The sequence below is a fragment of the Drosophila ananassae genome, chromosome XR, assembly GCF_017639315.1.
Source record: "Drosophila ananassae strain 14024-0371.13 chromosome XR, ASM1763931v2, whole genome shotgun sequence".
NCBI classification, from domain to species: Eukaryota; Metazoa; Arthropoda; class Insecta; order Diptera; family Drosophilidae; genus Drosophila; species Drosophila ananassae.
In genome coordinates, this window is record NC_057932.1 from 17809203 (window position 1) to 17824186 (window position 14984).

Below are 14984 nucleotides of genomic sequence, written 5' to 3' on the forward strand. Positions count from 1 at the left end.
AATAGGCACAGGTGTCTCTCCTGCAACTCCTTCTATATATTTCTCAATTTTTTGTAATTTAAAGATAATTACGGGGTTCTGGGGATGAGGTTCCGGGGATGATATTTCATTCAACAGGTTAATAGCAGGAGTTTCTCGTTAAGGGTGTTGTTTGCAGTTAGGCATTATAGTTAATGATTAACATTTAAAATTAAGTTAAAATTAAATTAAAGATGGGGTTACTAGAGAAATTATTGGGAGAGTTACTAGAGGAACTACTGGAAGAGTAACTACAAGTTACTATAGATTTTATAGATTTTTTTAAGAGTTATGATTTAAGAGTTATGATATGAATTTAATAAATCTTCCTTAGAATCTACCCTAAAATAGATGAAATAGATGTATATAAGATTCAGAACCAACAAGAAAACTTATAATAATTCTTAAAAAATATATATAGACACCCTAATCCCCTTTAAAAAAATATAAAAACAAAAGAAAACAATATAAAAAATAAACCATAAACCCACATGATTAAAAAACTGTCATAAATATTCAAGAACTTGTTCTTTTTGGCCAAACATTTCTATTAAATAGAACGTAATTTTTTCACAAACTGCGTTTATTTTTTTAGCAAATTTTCCACTTCCATATCCCCGATTTGCGAATTTTTGCGTTTTTAGTTTCAGTTTCAGTTTCACCTGCCAATGTTTATTTTTTATGATTTTTTTACTATTTTTTTTTTTTTGCATTTTGAAGTAAACAAACAAAATGCGACGCACTTTCTAGGCACCCTGGTCAGAACAAAAAAAAAAAAATAATAATAGAAAATAGAAAATAGAAAAAAAACTATGGCCGAGTAGCCTTGAGGTGGCTATAAGTTATAAGTTGGCGATAAGTCGTCGAGAGCTGATACTGAGATACGCAATCAATGGCGCAGTAACACTCACACACACATACCAGACTGTTCTTTCTTTTTATTTATTCATGATCTTAAATTATATATTATATATATATGTATTTTATATCACTTGGTCCAAAACACAACCAGATGCTGCCATAGATCTCTGATTAAACTAATCATTAGTGGCTCTAATTTGCCAAATTCCATTTGGGATTTAACGATCTGATCGGAATGATCGGGGGAAGGTCATTCGGAAACAACTTTCTCTGGTTAGTCGGTTAATTGTTGGACTATTTGGTCTGGCTCTTGTACAGAAGGTCTATAAGGTTATAAGCCAAGATCTTATTCGCCAAGTTAAGCTTGTGATTGAGTCAAGAATTCGATTGGAATTTATTGAACGCGAAAGGCATTGATGGATAGTGATAGTGAGAGAGACTGTCTAAGAAATCGTAGGTGGGAATACTGGTTTTTACTAGAGGTTCTTTGAGAAAAATTGTAGAAAATATGCACCAAAAATTTTATTTTCGGTTTTTGATACAAATTTGTGTAGAATTTATTAGGAAATGTTTTAAGGTATAACTCTTCAAAATCGGATCAAAATTGGCTGAGATATAGACTTTCTAAGTTACCATATATGAAAAGTACGATTTTTGTAAGGGGTTTTATCAGAAAAATTTGAAAAATAAGGATCCAAAATTTTGTTTCCGGTTTTCGACGCAGATTTGTGAGGAATTCTTCTAGAAATCTTTTAAGGTATGCCGCTCGAGGATAGGATAAAAACTGACTGAGATATAGTCTTCTAAAGAGTCATATATGGATGTCCCCGATTCTACAAGGGGTTCCTTCAGAAAAATATGAAAAAAATCAATCAAAAATTTTGTTGTTAGTTTTTGAAGTAGATTTATGGAGAATTCTTCCAGAAATCTTTTAAGGCATTCCGCTTAAAAATCAGATCATAAATGGCAAAGATATAGACTTCTCAGAGGGTCAAGATATAAGAAAAACTGGACTCTAAAACTTGTATCCCAAAAATAATATTATTTTCAAATGAAAACTAAAAAAAACTTGTGGTAAGCTGGAATTCCACCTGTTGGCAGCAGTAGTAGCAGTAGCAGCAGTAGTAGCAGGTGGCATGTTAACGGCATTCTCCAAGTCAGTTCTCCAAATCAGTAACGCCCCTTCCCGGTTTAGTTGGTCAGTCAGTCAGTCAGTTAGTCCGTCAATCAGTCAGTCACTCAATCATTTTGAGTTTTGAGCTTCGAGGCGCCGCCTGCCAGAGCCAATTACTCGCAACTTGTCCATTCATAGAATAGTTTTTCTTAAAAAATATATATCTACATATATATCAGTCTGATCGGAGGGGGCTTTTCCGATTTCTGAAGCCAGCTGGCAACAAAAATCGATCGGCCGAGTTGTTATGCAATCTGGTAGTTTTTTTTTCTCGTGTCATACCGATACAAATTAGTTTTCCGCCTATAAAAAATGGGGAAAAAAATAGAAATATTTCGAGATGTTGGAGATGGAATTCTGAGCCGAGAAATTTGCATTTGGGGAACGTGTTAAAAAATAAAATAAACAATAGTGGCAGTGGCAGTGGCAGTTGCGTCAATGGGAGATTATGCAAATTCCGCTCTCCGGGAGCTCCATTAGTTGAGGTAGTACGGAATGGGAATGGCAGGTATGAATCCCAGATGAATCTCAGGGGGAAACCCTTTTCGAAAGTGGAAACCCCCCTTTATTATTACTTAGAAGTGGGATGGGTCTTGATTTTAATTTTATTTTTTATTAATAAGTTTGAATTATTATGAATTTACATTTCTTTAACTTATTTTTTGTTAAATATTTAATTATAAATAAATTCTAAACTCTTTAATTATTTTTTGTATATTTATTTTAGGATTTTTGTCCAAAAAATTATTGGAATTTCTTTTGGCCGCTGAGAGAGATGATGACAAAATGCCTCAGAATTTTTTTAGATTTTGGCTTTCGAGACGCCCACACTCCCTCCGTCCGGGGTTGAGCCGCTTTGGAGTGGTGCCTGTGGGTGCTGTCATCCACACACACCACACACACACACCACATTTGTGTAACATTTGTGGGGGCAAACAATTTGGCACCAACTACATAACATACAATAAAAAAAAAAAATAAAGAAAAAGAGACACGGAACGGAAAGGCCAAAAAGCCAGAGTCGTGGCCAAAAGCGGCCTCAAGTTGTTGGCCATTTCAGGTAAGCTCGCTCAGACTCAGACGCTTTAAAAAAAAAACAAAAAAAAAAATAATAGATATAAGAGAAAAACAATAATAATAATAAACAAATACAAGACTCAGGGGGCCAATGTACGTACGAAGTGACCACGCAGTTGGCATTTTAGCATTAGCCGTGTCTGCGTTAGCGACTGCGTCACGTGCCTCGCATTTCAATGCCAGAGCCCACAATCGAACCGAAACACCACAAATACACTTATGATATCGAAATCAGTGGAAGAAAGGTATAGGAAATTGCTAGAATATTATTTAAAGACTACGGATTACTCTAGGTATCTAAAATATTTCATCATATTTTTTATATGAAAAAAAAATTAACAAAAAAGGTAAGTAAAAAATATTCAACCTCTTAAATAAGTTAGTTAGAAAGGGAATATATTTGTTTTGCCTTAAATTCCTAATTTTAAGTTCCTTAAACATTTAAAGATATTCACATACCCGGCTATAAAATAAATTAAACAAATAAATAAGAGAAAAATAAAAAAAACTAAAGCCTCAAAACTCAATTGGAATTGTTATTAAACAAACGCCTGGGCAAGTCGCACTTTGATTTATGAATGAATCGCATGCTTTGGGCCAAAAGGAAGCGACTGAATCACCCAGCCAGCCACATTGTGCTGCAGTTCAAACTCCAACACAAAAAAAATAACAACAAAAATCCAAACAAATAAAAGTAAAAATAAAAGTTTGAAAATATAGAGAGAGAAGCCAACAATATAAAGCAGAAAATATTGGAATAGAAAAGCGTTAAATCGAATTAAATTGACAAATTGGCCAAAGCGCTTTGGTTTACAGTGGAGCTAGGCTTTGGTGGATAGTATGGTTTTTTTGGGGCTAGTTTTTATCGTATGGGAATGGTTACTTTTTCTTCTTGATCTGACTAAAGTTTCTTCTCACTCCCACACGGGGTTTAATAGACAATTGTGGGGATAGTTATAGGTTCAAGTCTTGTTTATTGTTATATTTAATTTGATTTATTTTATAAAGGCTTTTTTTTAAGATTTTAGTAATTATTTTTACTAATTTAAGATAGTTTGACGAATTTTTTTGCTCTTAATATGTCAAATTTATAAATAAAAACGATGCAAGCCGTACGTTATGCGGCAGTGCCTCTCGGTAGGGTGGCTTAATTCTAGGAAATATTATAAAGTTTAACAGAAAAAATGTCACTTTAAAAAGGTTTTTTAAAAATCTATAAGAATTAGAATCTATAAGAAATATATTTAAAATGATATATTTTTTTAATAATGCCTATGATCTTATTATTTCCACCACCACTGTGTGGGATTTCTATGGACTTATGAAAAAATACAAAAAAAAAGAAGCCGGAAAATTGGGGAGCCACATAAAAGGAGCGTCGGAACTTAATGATCCGCAAAAACTAAAAAACTAAAAAACTCGAAAAAAAAGCGGCGTAGGTGTTAAATTTGAGGCTCTTCTTTGGCGGCTGCTGTTGTTTAATAATTAAACGAATTCACCCACAACTGCCAGACACAAGTCGGCTCAGCTCAGCTCAGCTCGGAAACAGTATCTGTGGGATACTACTGGGAGTATCTGTGAAGGGCTAGGAGAGTCGCCTCTGTGGATGGGCTTGAGTGATTCGTTTTTTGTTTTTGTTTTTTTTTTTTTCGGCGTGCATGTGGCACGAAAGTTGTTGGACCGTGTTCGGTCAACATGAATGGAAGCAAATCCGAAATCCAAAAACTGAAAACCGAAATCTGAATGAATGAATGAATGAGCGATTGAATAAGTGAATAAGTAAGTGAATAACAGACTAGGGGAATGAATGAGTGAATGAATGAAGCCCACATGCAATCCGAAACTAAAAAACTGAAAAGAAAAACAAACTTGATGTAATTATTTTGATGTCTTTCTTGGTTTTCTTCTTTCTTGTTTATTTTAATTATTTTTTTTTTGCTTTTATTTTTTATTGTCCCATTGACCTAACCGCCACCCAAGACAAAAGAACATCAAAACCAAAATAAAAAGGAAGAAATAATGGGCATATAAACACACAACAGGTGTACACCTTCTTTTTTTCTACAAAAAAAAAAAATAATAATAAGACAAAAAAAAAATTTTGCAAATATCCAAAATAGACAAAAATCTAGGAGGAGCTAGTCCACTATGGTGGACAAAATACAGACTCGAGTGGAAGGCCAAAACAATAATGTGCGTGCGGAAAAAGAAATCAAAACACAAAGGCCTCAAAACAACAAATCAAAATAAGTAGCATATAAATTATAAGACACAATAACAACAACAAAAAGGGAAAGAAACCAGAGGGTTTTAGAGGGTTAATAGCGAATTTTAGATACTCTTAATAAGATAATCTAAAAAATAGCAACAAATAAATACTATTTTAGAACAATATTATAAAATAATAAGAGGCTCTTTAAAAAAATATAATAATATTATTTTTTCACTTTCAAAAATATATTTAGATATTATTATTTGAAGCTTAAATACAATTTAGACTTCTTTTAAAAGAAATCCTAATTTTTAGGGTTTAAAAAAATATTTAAAACCTTTTTCGAGAGTGTCTAAAATAAATCTAAATAATCTAAAATAAAGTTATTTAATGCTAAAAATTTTATGAAAAATTTAAAAGATATTCTAATATATGTAATTTTATTAAAACAAGAACCCTTTTTTTATTCTCCAAAAATATTCTTTCAAGCATTAACAATATTTTTTTAAGAGCTACATATATTATCTAAAATTTGTATTTCTTTTTAAATTTTAAATAATTATTTTTATTATCCATTTGAAATACCCTTTCTGAGGGAACTTTAAAGAAACAAGTTGCTGCCATTTGTCTTGGTTGCCAAGAGGCTTCGAAATGGAAAGCAAAATAAACGAATCTGGAGAGTGGGTGATTTTTTTTTATTTATTTATTTTTTTCATAGTGGGTTAGAGTTGGGGGGCTTACAAGGGGCGATCGGGAGATTTATGGGGTCTCAGTTCTCAGCTCTGCCCAGTCCACCTCCGAGCTCCCTTTCCGCCTCGTGCCCCATTTTTTCTGGGGGCCTGATAAGGTCCGGATCCGTTGAGATCAATTTACGTAATTTAAATGTTGCGTTTAGGCTTAGGAGGTCCCCTTCGCTTACAGAAGAAGAAAAAAAAAGCATAATAAATTATAATATAATAATTTTAAAGTGGAGAAAGGGGAAATAAATAAATTTAAATAGTAAGAAGGGGAGAAAACTTAACTCTCAACTTTAATTAGTACTGTAGTACTGATACCTGGTACTTTTCTTCATTAAAGTTTGAAATTTTCACTTGAAATATCTCTTACATTTTTTTAATAATTTTTTTCTCAGTGCCTTAGCACTGCGTATGTGCGGTAGTAATATTTGATTATGATGATGGGATCATGTGGCATTATGTGTGCGTCTACGCATTGTCACAAGTTGATTTCTCGCATTTCTCGCATTTATGAATGAATTGAAGGCCCTGGAGCCCTGGAGCCCTGGAGCCAAGAAATGGCATCTGATGAAATTCACAAATGGGCGAGGCACGTTTACAGACACAGATACATATAGCCCGACGATAGATACAGATACTTGATAGAGAGTACTCATCATCATATGATTTGATTTTCAATTTCTGGCATTATTATTTCATTTTGATGGAATGTCTAGGAAATACTTGGCCAATTATTCATTTCATTTCGGTGGGCGGAGGAACTATTTCAAAAATTAATCTCAAAATTAGATACATTTTGTATTCAAAAGGTGAGAATTAACTGTTGAATGGAAATGGGAAATTGTTTTGTTATTTCAGGTTGATTTATCTCAAGTCTTGCATGAAAATTCCAAACACTTTAGATGAGAAACCCATCCAGGCATTACATCAGGGACTATAACTTAAAAATACAATTTAATATCAATTTCTTATCCGTTCATTGACCCATTTACATATACATATACATTTATTATTCATTTATTAATTTCCCCCATCCCCAAAAAAAAAAAAATATATCTATCATGAAGATGTGTGGAAGAACCCACTCGGGGATGAGATCACTGATGATTGATCATCATTAGCACTCGACGACAAAGAGATCATAATGGTATGGTGTACTATATATAGAAGCCTGGGTGGGGTTCAAAATTCACTGACTAGCTCACTAATCAGAGGCCCTGGGAAAAAAATTGCCAATATTAATAGATGTTCGAAAATCCTACACAGGGAAGTATTATTACATTTCAAGGGAAGACAGATAATAAAAAAATAAAAGAATAAAGTATTTCCTCTAAAGCCTCTCTAGTATTTTTTTGGTATATATTTAAAAAAAAAATTTGAACTGAAATTTTAATGTGAAGTAATTTTTATAGTGTTAAATTAATAAAATAGATTATCTAAATAAATAATAAAATAGATAATTTAGATTTAATTTAGAAATTTTTATAAGCTTAAAACTCCAAAACAACTTCTAAATATTTTCAATAACTATTTTTTTAGCATTTTGGAAAATATTTCAATGTGTTTTTTAAAAAAGGATATTATTCAAATCAATACTTAATAAAAACGTTTAAAAAATGATAAAAAAGTAAATAAATATAAAATTTGAGTTAAAAAATATAAAAATTAAACTTAAAAAAAAAAAAACATAATACCAGACTTTTCTTAGAGATGGCTTAAAAACTTCCAAAAACTATTTAAAAATATTGAAAAAATACTAAAAAAATTTCATAAAAATTGAAGTATAAAATTTAAATTTTTCTTGTCAATAAAAGCCCTACTTTTTTCTCCCCGTGTAGTGATAGTTGGGCCCGAGAGAACTGAAACTAAACGATTTCGATGGCGATGGCGTAATAGATCGACGGGTGGTTAACTTATATCGGAATGGAATGGATCGGATGGTGAAAAGGGAAGGTGCTTGTCGGCTTCCAGGGGGGAAGGTAGGTGGTAGGTGGTAGGTGGTGTTGATTGCGTAAGCGTTTCTTAGCTGCTTAAGTGTGTATGAGAGAGTGTTTGTGTAATAAGAGTAATTTATATGTACATTCGTATTTTTGTATTACCATATAATTAGATACTCGAGAGTTTCTTGACACCGAGTTTCTAGTTTTATTTATTTTTGTTATATATATTTTTTTTTTATTTTTTTCAAATGTTTTGTGAGTGTGTATGTGTGTATTACCTCAATTGCAAATTTGAAAATTGTATCGAACAGTTTATCAGCTCTATTAACAGATCGTTCAAGTGTTATATGTATATGTATATATATTTTAGAAAAAGAAACAAAACAAAAACCATAAGAGCTTTGTTCAAGTGCTGGCCAAAAAAAAAAATAAATAAATACAAAATAAATAAAAGGTCTTCAAGACGAAATTCTTCATCACTGAGATGGGGAAGATGGGGTTTAAATTCTTGGAAACCCCCACAAAAAAAAATAAAACTTTAAACTTTAAATACAAAAGCAATAAACGGAAAAGGTTAATAAACAATGGTTAGAGTTTGAAGAAGCCAATTAATTAAAAATTCAGGAAAAGGATTCTCAATAATGATTAGTAGAATGGGGTTATTTATAGGAAGATTCAAGGTTATAATTATTTAGAGCTCTAATAATTAAGACAATTTTAAGCTTATAAAATATATAAAAAAGATTTAAAAAAGAAAGTCTTAGAAACTCTTTTATTAAAAATAGCAAATCAGGTAGGTGACGAAATGCACTCTATAAACATAGTTTCAGCAGCTCTTTCGTCCTCAAAAATTGAATAAATTTATTAGACCCTGAAGAATCATAAAACTCGAGACCCAAATAAAGTCATAAATTCATTCATCTTTATTTAAATCCTTTCGAACATAATCTAATAACTAAATCAGAAATGAAGCGAAGCTTAAAGTTCAATTGATTGGAAATTGGGTTCCAAAGAGGCTTCTTGAATTCCCCAGAAAAAAAAATATTATTAATATTTGTGACAAAAAAATAAATAAAAGAGTAAGAGAGGTATAAAAGATATAAAACAGATAGAGCTAGATACAATGGAGTATAAGAAACTTTTGTTGTGTTCTGTATTTTTTTTTTTTTTTCTGGGTTTTTGGTTTGTTTTTTGTCTTATTATTTTTTTCTTATTTTTTGTGTTTTATTTATTTATTTATTTTTTTTTTTTGGTTTGTTGGGGGGCACAATGGGAATGAGGCAAAAATTTGACAGAAAGGGAAAACCTGAAATGACTACAACAACAACAAGAGTCTCCCCATCCCCCATCACCATTCCCCCACTCCAACAACAACAACAATAAGAAGAAGAAGAAGAAGAAGAAGAAGCAAAAGAAACAAAAATCTCATATTATTTTGGCCTTCAAAATTTTTGGCGGGCAATGAACCAACAACAACCAGAGACAATGAAAGAAAGAGATAGATAGATAGAGAGAGAGAGAGAGAGAGAGTGTACACAAAAGCACACTCGAAGGGGGCCTGGAGCTTGGGGCTTTGCTGCCAGACAGAGAGGGAAGATACTCGAGGCAACAGCTTACATACAAATGAAAAAGAGACACGATCGGGGGGTTCGGTGGGGGGGCCGGTGGGTGGTTGCCTGAGCTTTTTGCTTCTTCTAAGGGGGAGAGGGCCTGGAAGGGTATAGGGTGACGGAGGGGGAGGGGAAGAGGGAGGCCTGGAAATAATGTGTGCGTGGGTACACTGGAAATTATTAAGGGGGTTGTCTACGCTTTTTTAAAGGTTTTTTAAACAAGATTTCCTATAAAATTGGCTTATAAAACTTAATAAGAATTTCTTCAAGTGTATAAAATAATATTTTTCAAAAATACCTTTTCCCTCCCATGATTTTTGCAAGTGTATTGAAAATGTCCATGGCCCCAAGTGGCCTGGAGTCATTCCATCTTCGAGCAGCTACCACTTCCATTCCATTGCCCCCCACTGCCACTCCCCCCCCCTTTTTGTGCAGACACTTTTTGGCGGCCCCCCCCCTTGACTTTTACTCCCCCCTTGAAAATAACGCATTGCGTGCAGACTTTCAAGTAGAAACCACCGCGTAAGGGGAGTTCGAGAGAGAGAGAGAGAGATGGGGAAACAATGCGGAGACAGAGACAGAATGAATCGCAGTTTTGCCGGCCGGCGCAGCATTAAGCGCCTGCCTCCCCCCTCCCCCCTGCCACCCCCAACCTGCCCTCCTGCCCACCACCACCCCCCAGCCAACAAACAAGCTTTGGCAAACAGTGTCACCACACACTGCAAAAAAAATATATAAAAAATAAACAAATGTTGACTTTGCGAATTCTGCAAAAGAAAGGCACAAAGTTTGCAGTCTTTTGTTCAAATGAAGCCACAACGGGGGAAAAAATCAACAAAAATTAATGTACAACAAGAAATTTGTATAAAAAATTTAATATTTGTGGAAATTTGGCGTTTGGCCTTGAAGTTTTTAAAACAAATTTCAACAAAATTCTAATAATGGGTTTAAAAAATAAGAGAGGCTTATAAAAAGTGAGATATTTAAGGAATTAAAGAAAAGATACAATTAAAAATATTTTAAAAAAATTAAAAAAATACAAAAAAATTATACATTTTTGAAGCAGAAATTAATATTTTAAGAGAAAATAATTAAAACTTAAAAGCTGTTATTAAAAGTTAAAAAATATTTCGAAACAATTTTAAAAAATAAAAAAAATTAAGAACATTTAATAAAAAATATTTTTAATGATTAAAAATTAACAAAAACAAATACTTTTTTAATAAAATTATAAAATAAAAATAAACTTATTTTAAATCGTAATTATCCTTTTTCCCAATGTCCTTGAACCACTGTAGAGTCCCCAGTTTGGGTGGGGCAGACAGACATGGCCTGCAGGAGGAAGGAAGAGGAAGACAGTAAAGGGGGGGAGGCAACGCCAGGGTGGAAGGAGGCAGGGAGGTAGGTGGGGAGCCGGATCTGGGAGGTAAGCGAAGGAACTTATGCCATATCCATAAAAGTACAATGTGTGGTAATGAATTAGGAGGGCAGACGGAACCAGAGCCAGGATCTCTCTCAGACAGCAGACAGATGAGGGGCAGGTGGTGGGGGGTGGGGGAGGTAGGACACAACAGTCAAGGGCGACAGGGGCAAGTGGTGGGTGGGGTGTGGTGTGGTGGGGTGGAGGCAGTGGGGCAGACGATGGCGGCATCGTTTCACACGGTCATGCTTTACATGGTAAGTAAATTTTGAGTGATGCGCTGGAATGAAGAGGGACGCACTGGAGTGCACTGAGAGAAAATTACACGAAGTTTATTGAACAAAAAATAATAATAAGATTACTCAATTTAATAGTTTATAAGAGCAATAGTAGTATTTTTTATTTAGTAGTAATAATAAGAGATAGAATTAGAGATAATTAGAGAAGGGAAATAAGTTAGTATAGAAAAAATAAGTATATAAGTATATAACAAAAAATCTTTGAAATAATTAGGACTTTGGTAACACTAATCCCAAGTCCATCTCTTAGAAATTACTAAGTAGTTCAGTTTATTTTTCACTTTTTTTCAATAATAATACTAAACAAAAGTTTTGAACAAAAAATCTTTGAAATATTTACGACGTTGGTCACTCTAATTCCATAGTTAGACCATCGCTAAGAAAGATTTAAATTATTTGTTATTATTTTTCACTTTTTCTACCAAAAGAAACTTCTAAAAGCCTAAATCCTTAAAATCCTAAATCCTATAAAATATATATAGTATTTTCTTGTTGTGTAACTGAAAAAAAGGCTACAAGTTGGAAGTAAAAAACATGATGATCGTTAACATCATCATCATTGGAATTGTCTACGAGTCCATCGCTCATCGGCGGCTCCACTTCACAAACCGTAAAAATGTTTAACTTGTGTCTAATTTGTGAATACAAAGTGAAGAAGGAACTGAACTGAAAACTGCAAAAAAAAAAAAAAAGAGTCCAGAAGAAGAAAAAGTGGGCGTGGTTGTGGCTGCAACAGCAGCAACCTGTTGCCTCCAGTTAGAGATGCAACTTGAATTGATGGAGGACTCCACTGCCTTTGGAGCCTCTCGGCAGTAAAGAAATATAAGTTTTAATGGAGCCATTGAAACGGCGGCCTTTTGCCACTTAATTTTGGTCTTTTTTTCCCCCAAAAACTGTGGAAATTAAGGCATTTTAAAAACGGTTTTTTTTTCATCAAGTTTTCTATTTAATTTCTTATTTTTTTTAACCCTTCTCTTAAACCTTTAAATCATTTATTTAAAAACTAAAAACAATTAAGCCTCAAGCACAACTTTCTCACCAAAAATCGCGAAAAAATTCTTTGGTTTTGGATTCCTGGAACTTCCTGGAGAGCTGGAAGTTGAAAAAAAGGCTAAGCGGCTCTTAGAAAGGCCCCGCTGATCTGTGTGGCACACTCGAGTGGCAAAGTGGTGTTACCAATGAAATAGCCCTGGCAACAAGACTTAAACCTGAACTGAAAAAAATGTAAAAAAAAAAGAAAAATGTTAAAAAAAAGAAACAAAAACAAAATCATAAAGGAATCATCATATACGAGTCGAGGCACGCTCTTCTGGGCAAATGAACTTAAAATTCCGTTTACGTTTTGCCTGCTTAATAGGATTCCCTTTTTATTTTGTCAGAGTTCTTGTTTTGTTCGATTTCTGTTCGGCGGGGCCTTCCTTGAAAGTTTCCAACCGAAGAATGAAATATTCGAGGTTAGTGATCATTTCAACCTCAAACTGTGAACCCAACTCAAAATCCAACTCCTTTTAAAAGGTTTTTAGGGGAAATTTTAAGGAATTTCTCTAGCAAGCAAGGTTTACTTAAAACAAGAAAGGAAAGCTAACTTCGGGCGGAGCCGAAGTTTATATACCCTTGCAGCTGAGTCGCAGTCCGCTAGGTGGCGCCACCCATCTTATATTATTAGATATATAGCGGATCGTATATAGTTGGCCGATCCTTATGAAACTTGGAAAATCGAATTTTTTTGCCAAAAGAGGAATCCATTGAAACTCCCATCCTTCTAACTTGAAAAACAACGAAGTTATAGCATTTCCGATCAATCAGTTATATGACAGCTATAGGATATAGACGGCCGATCCTGATGACATTTAGCAGATCATATAAGTTGGCCCAAATTAGAATGCACAGAAAGTCCCATCCTTCTAACTTGAAAAACAACGAAGTTATAGCATTTCCGATCAATCAGTTATATGGCAGCTATAGGATATAGTTGGCCGATCCTTATGAAATTCGACAAATCAGATTGTTTTTCCCAAAATAGAATCTCTACCAAATCCCATCTTTCTAACTTAAAAAACACCAAAGTTATGCCAATTTCGATCGTTCTATGACAGCTATAGGATATAGTCGGCCGATCCTTACGAAATTTTGTACATAAGATATTCTGGTCAAATATAACATGTGTAGAAACTCCCAACCCTCTAACTTAAAAAACACCAAAGTTATGGCATTTCCGATCAATCAGTTATATGGCAGCTATAGGATATAGTCGACCGATCCCGGCCGTTCCGACTTATATACTGCCTGCAAAGGAAAGAAGGGTGTGTGCAAAGTTTCAACTCGATAGCTTTAAAACTGAGAGACTAGTTTGCGTAGAAACGGACAGACGGACAGACGGACAGACGGACATGCTCATATCGACTCAGGAGGTGATCCTGATCAGGAATATATATACTTTATAGGGTCGGAGATGTCTCCTTCACTGCGTTGCACACTTTTGACCAAAATTATAATACCCTCTGCAAGGGTATAAAAAAATGGGAAATTTTTGGAATTATTGGAGTTAGTTTTTGAGGAAAAGGGAATTTATTTTTTTTGGGTATTATTGAAAGGACTTTTAATGACTGATTTAAGACTTGGAATGGAGTTTGAAGAAATTGTTGAAATTTTGGGGAGAAATAGAAATACTATTAGAACATTTTTAAATAATTTCCATAAAATATAATGAGTAATTAAGGGAGTTTCTTTAATATTTATTATGTTTTTTTTAAACTATGCCTCTTGAATCTCATTTCTTTATTGAAAAGAATCAAATTAAACCAGTTAAAGAATACCAATTAACAAATGTCTTGTAAAATTTATATAAAGCACTAATTTAAAAGGCTATAAATTAGACAAGGGTGCTCCTAAAATCCCCTACAATCGCCAATTATTTAAATGGCAATCACGTAAAATGTCTCTTCATTGAGCTCCCGTTGAATGTCAAGTATAATTTTTGTTCCCATGTCCCCGAATCCAAAAATCAAACGAAATAATTGCCAATCTTATATACATACTTATATATTGTTACTAGTTTTTTTTTTTTTTTGCTTTATCAGAAATAACACAACGCACATGACGAAGAATTCGGCGAATTGTCAAAGGCAAGCGCCAAGAGAGAAAAAAAATAGTGAAAAATCAAATCAAATGGGCAATTAATCAATCAAAAGTGAGAAACTATTCGTACAACATCGAACTTTGGAACAATTGTCACTTGATTCAATGCCCAGAGAAGCAAAAAAAAAGATAGATATGCCAGTAGAAAATAAAAAAAACGAAATGAAACCGTTCACAATTCGATGCGGTTTGATCAAAACTTTAGGCCCAACAATTAGTTGCCAATTGTGAAACCTTTCTCACCCTCAAAAATAGGCTCTAGACAAAATTATATTTCTCTGATTGCTAAGCATGTCCAATGCGATATTTTCAAGTTGTCACTTATTCGGAGAAGAAGGTATTTAGAATTTTAAGCTTTTAGAGAAAATTTAAGATAATTTTTTAGGGTTTTGAGATTCTAGATATTTGTTACAAAATATGAAAAATATTTTATAAAAACAAGTTGTGAACTTCTTACTTATTTTTTTATTAAAAAGTGTACCCGAATTTCCTTAATAT

At 33.5% G+C, this 14984-nt stretch overlaps 1 long non-coding RNA gene across 1 annotated transcript in view; it reads left to right on the plus strand.

Moving 5' to 3' along the window:
• The first annotated feature begins 2336 nt into the window (after window positions 1–2336).
• LOC26515501 overlaps window positions 2337–14984 on the plus strand; it is a 55320-nt gene continuing 42672 nt past the window's right edge. The window contains exons 1-2 of the long non-coding RNA XR_004310285.2: window positions 2337–2561; window positions 2781–3113. This is a non-coding gene — a long non-coding RNA (uncharacterized LOC26515501). The remainder of the gene's footprint in view (window positions 2562–2780; window positions 3114–14984) is intronic.